Raw genomic sequence first — 15,340 nt, forward strand, 5'->3', positions numbered from 1 at the left:
TAGAGACAAACTCATGTCCAGACTTCACTTTTCCTCTTCATTAATTGAATGGGTGTGGACCTCATCAATCTCCCCCTCCAGACCTATTCACCGGAAGGAGCTAACACCAGGTTTCTAGTTTGAGTGCATCCCGACAAGTTCCTTGCATAGCTCGAACTTGTCTCTTAGTACCACCTTGGTCAGCATATCCGAAGGATTCTCAGATGTAGGGATCTTTTTTACCTGCATAGATCCGTCCTCTATCTTTTCCTGAATCCAGTGATATCTCACGTCGATGTGCTTCGTCCTTGCATGGTACATGGAGTTCTTCCTGAAGTCTATTGCACTTTGACTGTCACAATAGATGACATACTCCTCCTGATGCAATCCAAGCTCTTGAAGGAACCGTTTCAGCCATATCATCTCCTTGCCAGCTTCAGTGGCAGCAATGTACTCTGCCTCAGTTGTTGAGAGCACGACACTCGCAACTTTGACCGCCATGATATAGCTCCGAAAAAGTAAACGGATATCCGGTAGTGGATTTTACGTGATCAAGATCCTTTGCCATATCGCATCTCGTACGTATATCTGTCGGGATAGGATCGATCCTCCAAAACATAGCGGTCTCCGGTGGTACCTCTCGAGTACGAGTATCACAGCGCTTCCCGATTGTTCTTTTCCAGGATTTTCAAGAAACCTGCTAACAACACCCACTGCATGAGCAATATCAGGTCTAGTGCATACCATTGCATACATCAAGCTTCCGACTGCTGACGAATAAGGAACTTTGGCTATGCCCTCTTTCTCTTCATTTGTTGTAGGGCACATCTACTTGCTCAACTTCAGATGACCAGGAAGAAGCGTGCTAACGGGTTTAGTACTCTTCATGTTGAAGCGTTCTAGTACACGTTCAATATACTTCTGCTGAGATAGCCACAACTTTCTGCTTGTTCGTTCTCGAACAATCTTCATCCCAAGAATTTGTTGTGCTGGGCCCAAGTCCTTCATGTCAAATGACTTGGACAAATCTCCTTGACTTGGCAATCAGCTCCTTGTCTTGTCCTACAATTAACATGTCATCCACATACAACAAAATAATAAAGTTGTTGTCAGAAAATCTTTTGAAGTATACACATGGATCAGAATAGGTCTTTGTGTAAGTTTGACTTTTCATGAATGAGTCAAACTTCTTGTACCACTGCCTTGGTGCCTGCTTCAACCCATAAAGACTCTTATTCAATTTGCACACCATGTGTTTTTTTCCTGATACTTCAAATCCTTCTAACTGCTCCATATAGATCTCCTCTTCCAAATCTCCATGAAGAAATACAGTTTTCACGTGCAACTGCTCCACTTCAAGATCTAGGCTAGCTGCTAAGCTCAAAATGGTTCGAATAGAAGTCATTTTGACAACAGGTGAGAAAATTTCGTCAAAATCAATACCTTTCTTCTGTTCGAAGCCTTTTACTACCAATCGAGCTTTGTATCTGACCAGCTTGCCATTTCCATTTTTCTTGAGCTTGAAGACCCACTTGCATTTGAGTGGTCTTTTGCCTTTTGGAAGTTCAACCAGCTTGTACGTGCCATTTTTATGTAGAGATTCCATCTCTTCTTGCATGGCTTTTATCCACTGGCTCTTTTCTGGATGGGACAGCATCTCCTTCAGACTTTATGGCTCCCCCTCATTACTAATGAGGACATACTCTGGGGAAGGGTATTTGGATGACTCTACCCTTTGCCTTTCTGATCTCCTCAGAGGTTGAGATTGTTCTTGTTCTTCCTGAGTAGGGTACTCAACTTGCTTGGCATATTCACCAAGTTGCTCCCCCTACTCAGCAATCTCGTCAGGTTGCTCCCCCTGCTCGACAACCTCGTCGATCGTACTTTCTGCACTTATGGGATGGTTAGAAGGAATGGTAACAAGGTTAGGGACTATACCATTCTTAGCCTTCTCTGACATATTCTCAACAGTTCCAACTTCACTTTCTCGAAGACTACGTCTCTGCTTCTGATGACCTTCTTCTTTACAAGATCCCACAGTCTGTACCCGAACTCTTCATCTCCATATTCGATGAATATGCAGGGAACAGATTTAGCATCCAACTTTGTTCTATGCTCCTTCGGTACATATGCAAAAGCTCTGCAACCGAACACCTTCAGATGCGAGTAGGACACCTCCTTGTTGGTCCAAACTCTCTCTGGGATGTCAAACTCCAATGGAACTGATGGACTCCTATTGATCAGGTAATAGGCTGTCTGAACTGCTTCACCCCAGAATGACTTAGGCAGTTTAGCCATTCTGAGCATGCTTCTCACCTTCTCAACAATGGTGCGATTCATCCTCTCGCCCCTACACCATTGTGTTGTGGGGTTCCAGGAACTGTCTTTTCATGTTTGATCCCATGGCTTGAACAGTACCCTTCAAATTCCCTTGAAGTGTACTTACCTCCATTGTCACAACGGAGACGCTTTAGCTTTCGACCTATCTCCCTTTCCACCAGAGCATGAAATTTCTGGAAAACTTGAAATACCTGATCTTTGGTTTTCAAGATATAAACCCACAATTTTCGTGAAGCTTCATCAATAAAAGTAACAAAATATTTGTTACCGCCCATCGACTCTATCTCCATTGGACCATAGACATCAGAATATACCAAATCAAGTATATTCAATTTTCTTTCAGACGATGTCTGAAATGAGACTCTATCTTTGCTTACCAAATAAACAGTAGTCACATGGTTTTATCGTTGTACCTTTGGCAAAAGAAATAAGTGATTTCTTGGAAAGAATTTGCAATCCTTTCTCGCTTATATGGCCCATTCTTCTGTGCCATAAATCTGCAGAAATCTCATCTTGAGCCGCGTTCAATTCACCTCGGCATATTTCTGCATTTGTCCTATACAACATGCCACGAGCAACTCCTTTTGCAATCACCAATGATCCCTTGGTGAGTCTCCAGTTTCGATTTGCAAAATAGTTGTCGTATCCATCTTGGTCCAAAGCAATTCCCGAGATCAAGTTCAACCTCAAATCAGGTACATGGCGCACATCCTTCAGAACCAATGTGCATCCGACATTTGTCTTGATGCAAATGTCTCCGATCCCCGCAATCTTTGAGTAACTGGTGTTACCTATTTTCAGCATGCCGAAATCTCCTGCTACATATCTGCAGAAAATGTCTCTTACCGGTGTGGCATGGTAAGATCTTTGCGGTGTCAACCACCCATTCCGACTCTGAACCTGCCAAGTGCATGCATTCCTCTTCCCCGTTTATGAAGAGAACAACATTATCATTGTTTTGCCGTGGTGGGTTGTGTTGTCGTCATTCTTCGGCCACTTTTCTTTCACCTTTGCCTCTTTTTAGCTTCGGACAATCTCTTTTGTAGTGGCCTGGTTGATCGCAATTGTAGCAATTTTACGGCTTTTGAATTGGATCGAATCTTAGATTTCCCAGAAGCTCCAGATCTACCATAGTTGCTCGAACCCCTTTGGTAACTCCTGCCTCTACTTTCTGTGATGAGAGCCTGACCGTGATTTTCAGGCTTTTTTCTCATCTTCTCGTTGAGTAGAAGAGCTGATGTGACATCCTTCAGCTCAATTGAGTCCTTACCATGCAAGATGGTTGTTGCCAAATTATCGTAAGAAGATGGCAACGAGTTTAAGAGAACGATGGCTTTATCTTCCTCCTCGATCTTTACTCCGAGGTTGGTCAGCTGCGTGATTAATCCATTAAGCACATTTAAATGTGACAAAAAATATGTACCTTCACCCATATGAAGGGCGTATAATTGCTTCTTTAGGTACAATTTGTTTGTCAACGTCTTGGACATGTACAGGTTTTCCAACCTTGTCCAGATACCACATGCACTTTCTTCGTCAATGATGTTATTGACCACATCATCTGTTAAGTGCAACCTGATTGCACTAGCTGCCTTTTCATCCATTTCTTCCCAATCCTCATCTTTCATGGATTCGGGCTTTTTGGATTTTCTTTAGTGCCTTGTGCAACCACTTGTTGGATGAGCGGAGCATCCTCATCCTTTCTGCCATGTTGAGAAACCGCTATCACCGTTGAATTTTGCTACCTCGTACTCTACTCCGGACATTTTTTTTCGAGTATAGTACGGCCCACCGTAAAAAATATTTCTGTGAATGAGCAGATCCTGTGCTCTGATACCAGTTGTTGGGAATAAACCCGCCACAAAAATAATAGTCACGGTATTAACAGCGGAATAATAAAGTAGCACCGTGATACGATTAATCAACAAGAATAAAAAGACCAATAATGACACCAAGATTTTTATGTGGAAACCCAGAAGGGAAAAAACCACGGAAGGCGAGAGGATCGGCGATATCACTATAGCAAGGATTTTACACTTTGTAGGTCTGAGTAAAATACTCCAAAGACCACTACACACTCAAAAGAAATAACCCTCTTTTAAGATTTTCCCACCTCACTACAATATTGCTTACACTCTCTATTTTTTCTCATAGACAATTTCTAACCCTGTCTGTGATGCCTCACTCTTTCTCTCCTTTCGTTGGTGTGTTGAATGAGCAGCCTTCTATTTATAGGAAAAGTTGGCTCCCTCTTAACCAATTAAAATGAAGGAAACAATTGCAAATGTCGCGACATAGTCTTCAATTGCAAGATGTCGTGACATAGTCTTCAAGTGCAAGATGTCGTGACATAGTCTTCAAGTGGCCAACTTGTTAGAGACAAACTCATGTCCAAACTTCACTTTTCCTCTTCATCAATTGAATGGGTGTGGACCTCATCAAGATTAGGGTAGAAAGCTAGTAGATAGTCTCGTTTATCCTTTCATATTAGTAGTTGCATTATCACGCTATAGTTTCTTGTGCTTTGATTTCTGCTACTATCTGTTATTTCCTATACTTTGATTATCTTATTTTATCTGTGGTAGCTATTGTCCCTTTGCAAACTGCTTCATCATGGCTTAGTCGCTTTCGTTTTTTTCATTTCCATATCGCTTTGAATTTATTGGCCTTATCTGACCTCCTTTTATGCTTTCTATTGAGCCGAGGGTCTTTCGGAAACAGCCGTCCTACCTTGGTAGGAGTAAGGTACGCACACTCTTCCCTCCTTCCCCACGTTGTGGGATTTCACTGGGTTGTTGTTGTTGTTGTTTTGGGTTGAACCTATGTATTCCCTTTTATGAGGAACAGTCTGTGAAGTTGCATAAAGTGGGAGCGAGATTTTATCTACAAGTGGAACCAAATAAAGTATCTGGAGGCAATCCATGCAATGATAAAAGAGAATTGACATGATGAATACAGTGAAAATCTATACAGGGTGGCCTTAAATGTACATAGGCAGCATCCTATGACACTGAACACAACGTTTATAGGTCATAAATAAACAATAGTAAAGGCTCTGAACAGATCTTAAATAAAAACTTTTTTTTTTTTTTTGAGTAAGTCTTAAACATAAAACTTATTCCGTCACTGGATAGTATTTAAACCTTAGATTCCACCTTAATAATGCTGCATGAAGCTCAGCTTGATTCGAAAATACAAAGGAAAAGAAACCGAAGCAAAGATATGATGATAATTTAACGACACCACCGGGTAGTAATGCAGCATTCTTAGTACCACCTTGTTAGTTCTCCAACTCAACAAATGTTCAAAAGAACTATATGAAAGCAGAAGCACCAGAAAGTTGATACCTCTTTGCCCCTTACATCATTTAGGTGAGAATGGTTTCTACGTGCCACGTGCAAGAGCAAGGGGAAATGAAGAATAGATTGCATAAGATACTTATACCTGCACAAAGATTAAAGCTGAATTTAAAAATGTTAAAAACAAAGTCCTGTCAATGAAGCATGACTATACCCTAATACAAATTATTTGTATTACTTGATGCAGTAAATGCAGAGCGGACACTAGACTCAACATCAGCCAACATTAGGAGGTTTGAAATAAACTGATAGTAAACAAAAGAGTTAAAGGCTAATCTTCTTCAATATCGTTTAGATGGGTTTCTAATCTTCTTAAATATCTTTTAGATGGGTTAAGTCATTAATAATGTACTGTCATTCTTGATTAAAATGGATCTGAAAATCTACATCCTTATGAACTGGAGAAGGGCCTAATCATCGATCTGAATAATTATATCATGGATCCCAGCATCACTTAAATTTGTCCTGGAAACAAATGAGTCACAAACCTCTTGCAGCATTGAGCAAATCTTAAAGCTAAATATAGAAGGAACATGAACCAGTTAATAAAACATGAGAAACTTCCCATACCCAGTAAAACTTGACTTTGAATTGCAACCAAACAATGAATGATGTGCATTAGCGGTTGAATTTAATCTCACCGATGAAAGAATATGCCAATTATGCTTTAGCTAAGTTCACGCTTTTACCAGCACACAGAGGTACCATGTCAAAGCGAACCCCAAGATAGAGTATCCATAAGCCTGAACATTAATGGTAGGGGTAAATTGATCTCGCTAGAGTGACTTCATTCTTCAGTCAACATGCCCCAGGAAACATATGATTTTGTTGATAAAGCTCCTCTCACGACGATAGCTGAATTTCAAGAGAGATACACTATCAGACACTGAAGGATAAAAGGACGTCTATTTTGCATGGTAAGACTGCTATGCATATAGCATCAATCCAGTTCAACAGTCATAGGCATATAGAGTTTTAAAGCCTCTACTTACATAATAAAGGTTGCTACAGTGAAACAGGTTATTCCCATGGGCAAAATGATTCCGAGAAGTTTTCCCCATTCAGAAGTATCTTTTCTGAGATTAGAGTGATGAGTCCAGAAAGAAGAAGAATGGTCCAACCAGAAGGCAGGCACCCATCAATGGAGAATGAGGGTGAACCCTGAGAAAAATCCATAAAGTAATCATGGTCTGAAATCCAGGGAATGTGAGATCTACTATCCTTCAAAATTCTATATTCTGTAAGCACCAACAAAATCCTATACTTCCATACCACAAGACACAGTAAGTTTCACAAGCATATACCTGGAAATAGCTCCTGATGAATAATGTGGAGTAAGTGATCCTAACTGCTATATCAGTCACGGACTGGAGCCTGCAACAAGACTACCTAGAGCTCAATGCGCAAATGTAATGCATTATGAAGAATGAAACTAGGTCTGGAGAAGCAATTAGAATCGGTTTCACTACTCAATCATTCTTCTACTTGTGACAAATGTAGCTAGTTCCTCAGCATAATGGCAGTGCCTCTGAAACTAGTTCTTTAAAAATGAGAGGTTGTATTAATGAAATACTGCTGACAGATGAAATATGAGAATCAATGACCGACATATGATATATGGAATCTTCAAGAAAATCACTCCGTAGAGCTATAAGAACAACTTATTTTTCGCATAGTAGAGGAGGTGGCCGTAATTCCGAACTACGATTTGAAGGAAAAACAATGATCATGATTTCCTTTTTAATTATTTAAGAAAAGATAAGTACATAAACAATTGGGCAATAAAAAAATCCTCCAGCACTTAGAAGATATCATTAGGATACTTAAAAGAATTTGCCAAAATCAAACCCAATTGTACCAGCTGAATGTATAAAATAATAAGACTGATATTTATCACTAGGTAAATACCTGAGAACACAAGCAAGACATCATTAGAGTGCTTGAGTGGGTTCTGATTTGGAACGGCATTCAGAAATGCTTCAGGCGTTCCTGCACCAAACACAACCGATCAGACTTAGAGAGTTTGCGGTAGTAAGGCTGGCAAAACTATGAAAAACTTTAGTTCGTTTAAGCATCTTAATAACCATAATCCACAATGCTGCAGAATGAAATCCTATAACGCTCAGCGGCAGAGTCTTCTAGATGCATACTTGATTTAAAGAACCCAGCTATTTGAAACTAAATAAAGAACTTTCTGAAGCTATTCAAAAGCATATACTATCAAGTCGGTAACATCATTTTTGAACAGCATGGTTTGGGAACCCCAATAATTAGAAACCAAAAAGCCCCTTACATAACGAGGCGGCAGCAGCAGCAGCATGTGTTGCAAGGATGTCTAGATAGTTTCTTGATTAACAGGGGTCAGAATCCAAGTTAGACGGAGTTAGGCTATCAGAAGCTTGTTTCTTAAACATACATAAACTTGCAGAATTATAAATAACATCTCCTAGTTGAACCTCAGAGGACGAAGAATTTGCCTCATCCTGATCGGTCTACAGATCCTAAAGCTCAAGAACACAAGCACAAAAGATGGTTCGTTCCTATTCACCTTAATCCAAAAAAAAGGTCTTGTCACTAAAAGTGAACAAAATCCATTCCCATTTGACGACTCGCTATGGTAAGGCATGGCTTCAGAACCTATCCTTTTATGGGATTCCAAACAGGCAAAACAAGCTATAAAAGCTTTGTCCTGAGGCAAGACCCCACTGAGTCCATTCAAGAAAAATGTACAAATCATGACTAGGATACAAGAAAACTGAGCTGGATTAGAAACAAAGATATTTGCTAACAATCCTATGTCCGCCAAAAATGTAAAACAAATTAACTCATCAATTGCCAAACTGCGCATCGAGGATAGCACATTAGCCTAGACATGCACAGTAAATAGGGCTGGTTAAATAAGCTTTGCCGGATTATAGAGCTAAACATGCTTTTAAATTTTTTATCAAAGATCAAGAGAATTCCCTTGTTTGGTAGCTGCATCATTCTCCGAATTTATACAAACATGTAGAGTCAGCTTTATCAAGAAGTTACCGATGTACGGCAGTGGTAGTGGAGAGAGTTAAATCATAAAAGTCAAACACATCGAAGTAGCAGCCAAAGATTGGGAATTGCAACCTTCAGCCTGTTCCCCTTCTAGAAAATGGCTCTCTTTCAAGATCATATTTAATAGCTTTGAGGTCACACTAACATACATTATTATCATTTATGATTTATGCTTCAAGGTTCATAAGATACTTCCTCTTTTACAATGATAATTATGTTATCTAATCTCTTCAAACTTTTGCAGATTATTGGTGTTCTGAACTGTTAATCTACTTATGTGTCAGGGTGAAATCGGCACTAGATTGGCTTCTGTACATGTGCTAGGCCTTAGGCTGCTCAGAGGAAGCAGACGAAGATCCACAGACAGAGGCTGCCTAATAGTATTAGCAGAAATGATATAGAAACTGATGTTGCTCAAAATTTCCCTAAGATTCAACGGGCTTGTCCAGGCATCAGGACTCAGCAAAATCAAATAACCGTAACCCAACAAGTGAGGGAGCAGAACTGCTTTTGGTGTTCTTCAGAATGTAAGGCATGGTATCCTAGGACATTTTAGTGGGAGTAGGTCACAAGAAAGGTGTGCTATTGGAATGTGAAGACATTGAGGTGCCAAAAAAAAAAAAAAATGCTCTATTGAGTAATGTGTTAAGTCCTAATTTCCTCTCTTCCTTTTCCATGATTAAATCCGACAACCTTTTCCATTAACCTTATCCATTTAATTATGGAAAGGAAGACATTCTTTTTAACTGGGGGAGACTCTTTTGAATTAATAGACATTAGTGAAGACGTTAACTGATGGTTCTTATTGATAGAGAAAGAAGGTTCACGAGCAGAATCAGAATCAATGAAAATAGAATAAACTTTTCATGCAAGTAAGAAATTTTTTTTTTTTTGCCTTGATAGTACTAAAGCACAACTTAACCAAATTTAATTATTGCATAACTGCAAGTTAAACAACTCTAACGGGTGTACTGGAAAAACAAAAGAGATCAACAACTGAAAGTACAGATGTAAAGATCTTTGATAACAGTTCCATGGAGCGAGTAAGCAAATATTTTAAGAAAAAGATAAGGCATAAGTATGCAACATGACAAAGAGTACTGAAAGTTGGACGCCCGCCCCATCATCCCGTTTCTGAAGAAAGATCTCAGGTGCAAACCAACGGGTTGCTTGACCAACTTTTTTCTTGTCTCCAAATCTCTCTTTAGGATTTTGAAACTTCAAAAGATATTTTCACTCAAAGTTTAATGTCTATTATTGATTTAAGCAGTAATCTAAGATTGAACAAAAGTTTAAATGATCACATTAAAAGAGGGTGGTACTAGTACAACCAGATGTTAAAACGAGAGAGAGTGGCTTCAAATAGTTTAGACACTTCATACGCATACCTTCAAATATTAGATGCTACACGGTAACTGAAAATGCTAAAAACGGACGAGGTAGACCTAACATCAATGAAAAGAAAGTTGTCTCAAAAAGCTTAGAATCTATTGGAATCAACGTAGAAATAGTTACGAACATAATAGAATGAAAGTAAAGGAGCCATATAGATGATACCAACCGATTGGAATCAAGGTTTAATTGTTGGTTGTTACACTTAGATTAGGTTCAGTTTGTGCCAAGATCTTTTTTAATTTGATTGGGGACTTGCATATTAGTATAGGGATAATGACGAGATTTCGAGAACCTCTATTTGCTCGTATTAGAATAGAAGGGACCCAAAGAGAGTGGAATGAGTATAGAGGATTCATAAATTGAATCCACTGGTTAAACACATTTTCTTTTGGGGAAACCTCGAGATGGTCGAAGTTAATCTTGATTTGGTGCATTATACCATCCAATAACAATGAAATACATCTTCTTTAACAGAAATTTAAGAAACACTTCGCCTTCAAATAAACATTATGCAAGATGCGACCTTGCTTGAATTAATGTATATAAAGATAAAGAGCAGAACACTCAAACTAAAAAACAGTAGAAAATTTAGTTACCATGTCAGGCAGCTTTACAATGAGGATGTAGGTAGTTAAGCAACGTGAAAGGGTAGCTGCAGTTTCAACTATCAGCTGTAACTTGAGTTGAAGCAGATTCTGACACAATATGTAAGAAGGTTCTTCTAGTAGCTCCAGCATACATGCAAGCCTGCTCAATAGGAAAATTACAATAATAAAGGACACACAAAAAAAAAAAAAAAAAAAATCTACTCATCAATTACCAAATAGAAAAAAGTTATTTGTCGAACCAAAGAACTTAAATGGCCAATAAGTCGCTATTTTGGACTCATAGAGATGTCATAAGTCCAATGTACACTACTCGGAAGTCCCAGACCTTCACCCTGATGTAGGTAGAACAAATAAATATAAGTTAAAGCCAGTCGAAGCATAATCACATTGAAGCCAAAGACATACAGATTCAGTCAATGTTCATTGCAATGGACCCTCTTCAAAAGTCAAAATCAGATGCACCCATGGAATACTGCATTCTCCTAGGTCAGGTTGATAACCAGCTTGCAAGAATGTGCACAAAGCACATCTTAAAAAGTTTGTACATCAAAGTTTAAGCTTACTATTTATCCATATAGCCTGTGCATACTGACTCCAGTAACTTGGTTCCTGCAACCACAAAACAAAATGACATCCTACAAGTGTTACAATTACTCCCAACAGGAAGACCATCCAAGCTACTGTCAAGAGTTTTGCCGCATTTTCTGCCCTTGAAGATCCATCACTGCATAGGTAATTACAGCGATATCTTTAAACTTCAAACAGATGACGAATGATGTTTCTGATAGAAGTATATCACCTACCTGATACAGATAAATCCATAAACAGATATATGGCAACTTGTCTTGGTGGATCCAGACAATGTTAAACCAGATAAACTACAATCTATATTTGTTGTACAAGTTTTCAGCAATGTTGTTCACTTTATATTCAGGCAATGAACATTTGGTTTCCTAATATATTCTATTCACATTACCCGTTTGTGACACATTAGTTTAAGATCTAGAACACCTAACATTTGTGTTTTGCCCAAGATGTCTTCAAAATCTTCACAGGACTACGAATAGCTCTAAGAAATGAAAAGCTTTGCTCTGGAGACTAGTTTTGATGTTTCAACGTGAAAATCAAGCATGATTGAAGTCTTAAGAACAGAACTTCATAATTTTTTTATACTTCGACAGATATTTAATTGGCAATTATGTGGATCACAGTGTAGAAATTTTCATAATTCATGAGAAGGTGGTTCCGAAAGAAGAACTTCCTTACCTTTTCTGTTTGGAGAAAAAAAAGAACTTACTTACTATGGCCATGCAACCTCAAAAAAAAAAAAAAAACTCTATTTACTACAGGAGAGAAACAGTAAATTTACGTTTAGACAGATAAAAAGAAGCTTTAATCTATGAACCGAAGAAGAAGAAAGGGAGCAAAAGTGGCTTGACAGTAAATTATTCAAAAGTACCACTGGATATCAGTCCTCATGCATCCACGCCGGAAACCTTCTCAACTAAGAAAGAGCACACAAGTAATGAACAGGTGAAACTGTACAGCATACAACTACATGATGTGCCAAAGCAATGTTAGAGCATTTCGTATAGTCTTGGTTATGTTAGGATTCTCCATGAATCAAATTAATATCAAAACAATCTCAGTATTTCTAATTAAACTTTAATGTATTGCCTTTCTAATACATACTTCGGCTGTCAGAGTATTTTTTATAACTTCCTCTACTACTACAACAAATCATACTTTTTTCTTTTCTTATTCCCAGCACTAACCATAAGGAACAAATCGAAATGGACGGGAAAGAGTAGAAGGGATAAGGCCAAATCGGGAAGGTAACATGGATGGATGAAGCTAATGCAGCTAAAATCATTCTAAGTAAATTTCCAACAACCAGTAGAATCAAATATATATCTTTTCAAAAAGCATGTAACAACAGGATTCTAGTCTCAGTACCATGGGACTTTCCAGGTTTAAAAGGTTCTATTTTATTATCTGACTGAAACAGAAACAGATGCCGAGAACATTATGCATAATAATAAGTACTACCATCTTATATATCCTCATCCCAAATGAGGAGTTGAAGAAGGTCAAAAGAAACGTATTGCTTATCAAATTAACACTCCCATTTACACCGCAAACAATAAAGCAAAAAATTCATCAGCCCTCAAATTAAAGTAAATCTACAATTCAGCCTAAAGAATGAGCTCCACGAGATTTGAAAATTACCTAGAAATATAATAGGAGTAACTTATTTCAGGTTAACAAAAAACGTGTAACAATTTTGCTAGCATAAAATGTGACTAATGATGAGCACTGGTAAGAAAACAAATGTAAAGATTGCGGCATAGTCTTATTAAGTGAGGTGTCGAACAATCCAAGAGTTAGATACGAAAGGAATGCACCTTGATAGGAACTGAGTAGCTACACCACGTAAATATATCACCCATTACTGAAAAAAATAAACACAGAAACTGACAGCTTGTTTGGACGGTTGTATTGTATTGTGCTGTTAGTTTTAATACAACATTTATTTTGATTGTTACTTTCTTTCTTTTTTTTCTTTTTTTTTTTAATACCAAAAAATTACATTATCAAGTCAGTCAAAAAATATATCTATACGCGTAATTCTACTTATTAAAAGTTGGATTTTTTTTTAAAAAAAAAATATTATCGTCGTAAGGTGGCGTGACCTTTATATCAATAAATGAGGAATTACAAAGTGAAAGGGAGCATAAGCTCAACCCTCTATTCCAGTTTATAGCTAATGACTGCTCACAAAAAATAAAGCAATAGATCTCCGAATGTAGCAGCGAAGGAACCCAAGAATGGCTAAAAGTACAGCAGCCCATGACCCCAAAATGCAGCAGTATATTACTTCCAAAATTGAGGTGCAAATGACCAAAACGCAGCAGCTTTTGGGCTAAAAAATCAGCATCAACTGTAGCAGTGGATTACTCCCAAAGTGAGTTGCAAATGGCCAAAAAATCAGCAACGTTTGGCCTAAAAAATTACACCCGTAAAAGGTTGAAATGCAGCCGCGTTTGGCCTAGAACATACAGCAGCAAATGGCCAAAAATCAGTTTTGATTGTTACTTAAATTTTATTGAATCGCATTGTTAAATTCATTGTTATATAATGATGAAAAGTTTCATTTTATGTAACATAGATTTGATGTTACTGTGTAATTACCTTTTTTTTTTTTATTTGCTTATTATCTAATAATTCTATTTTATCATTTACCCGATCGACAGGACATCAAAATATTTATGAAACATAGGTAACAACCATACAGACAAAGTGTAAAAGGGAATATGAGGTGCGAGGAAAAAATACTAACCGACTAAGTAGTTGAAAGATTTGGGACTGCTGCAAGGGAGAGATCAACGAAATTGCGGTCTATAATTCAACCCGGATTTTCCCAGCACCCTTCCTAGAACGGTAAGGAGTTATTAAAATCATTTTCTTTTGGGACAATAAAATTATGCCTTTTCTTTCCAAAAAAAAAAAAAACAAATATGACAAAAACTTTGTTCTCACCTATCCTGGTATGCCATGTCATATTGAAGTTTTATTTTTAATAATAAATTCATTTAATTCATATCCATTGTACTCATTTAATTCGAGAAAATGATTTGTAGCTCACTTACAAAATATTGTTGTTTTTATGTCCTTTTTATGAGATTTTCATTTTACACGTAAGAAATTTGAAAATGTTATTTTCTTTTATTCAAATTGTAAGAGGACAAGAGATCTCATATTCTCATTTAATTCATGTCTTATATCATTTGTTGACTATAAAATTCTCGTCGAGAAAATAATAATCAAGACAGGAAAATATCGTAACAATCGTTATATTTGATTTCAGAATATAAGTGTTTCAATCTCTAGGAATCCTCTGATTCGTCTTTTCAACAATAAATTCAAGGGCTTTTGAGCTTGATCTTGCTTGAATTCAAGGGCTTTTGAGCTTGATCTTGAATCTAGCGGTCTTGATCTTGAACTTTGTCACGACCCAACCAGAGGGCCATGACAGGTACACGGAGCTAGCCTATCGAGCACCACCTAGCATACTTCTCCCCATCTATCTCGGTGGATCACATGTCTAGCTCTCAACTAACACCACATGAATGAATGTAAATTCTCAAAGTGAACTCATTACGTAATAACTATGAACTTCACCTCATATACATATACATATACATATACGCACAAGCCCACAAGGCTGCAAAAATGATATACAAAATATACATTAGGGAGACCATGAAACTTCTAACTATCCACATATGTCTACGAGCCTCTATCTGGAGTACTGAAAATCATAAGGACGGGACAGGACCCCGCCATGCCCCAAATATATACACAAAAGAAGTATACCAATAGACTACAACTCCGAAGTAGTGGAGTGCTCCTGTATCTCCGCTGACAAGCTCCTAGGGGTCTGGAACGTTTCCCTGTCTACTTGCGGGCATGAACGCAGCGTCCACAAAAGAAAGGACATCAGTACAAACAATGTACTGAGTATATAAGGCATGAATAATGACATAATAAAGAGATAATGAAACATGAGATAAAGAGATAACCTGTACATATGATTGCCTCTTAAGGCGGATA

The 15,340-nt window shown here is 37.9% G+C and overlaps 2 long non-coding RNA genes and 1 pseudogene across 2 annotated transcripts; all 3 read right to left on the minus strand.

The window, feature by feature from the left end:
- Window positions 1–5,769: 5,769 nt before the first annotated feature.
- LOC132057717 (uncharacterized) lies at window positions 5,770–7,057 on the minus strand (annotated as a pseudogene).
- A 1-nt stretch (window position 7,058) lies between these two features.
- On the minus strand, window positions 7,059–12,502 carry LOC132056701 (uncharacterized). The gene is made up of 3 exons (XR_009414895.1): window positions 10,715–12,502; window positions 7,587–7,667; window positions 7,059–7,218 (listed from the first exon to the last, which is right to left on the minus strand). It is a non-coding gene; the product is annotated as an uncharacterized LOC132056701 (long non-coding RNA).
- Window positions 12,503–13,388: 886 nt separating this feature from the next.
- Window positions 13,389–14,219, minus strand: LOC132056702 (uncharacterized). The gene is made up of 2 exons (XR_009414896.1): window positions 14,067–14,219; window positions 13,389–13,775 (listed from the first exon to the last, which is right to left on the minus strand). It is a non-coding gene; the product is annotated as an uncharacterized LOC132056702 (long non-coding RNA).
- Window positions 14,220–15,340: the final 1,121 nt, after the last annotated feature.

This window comes from Lycium ferocissimum, chromosome 5 (genome assembly GCF_029784015.1).
Source record: "Lycium ferocissimum isolate CSIRO_LF1 chromosome 5, AGI_CSIRO_Lferr_CH_V1, whole genome shotgun sequence".
NCBI classification, from domain to species: Eukaryota; Viridiplantae; Streptophyta; class Magnoliopsida; order Solanales; family Solanaceae; genus Lycium; species Lycium ferocissimum.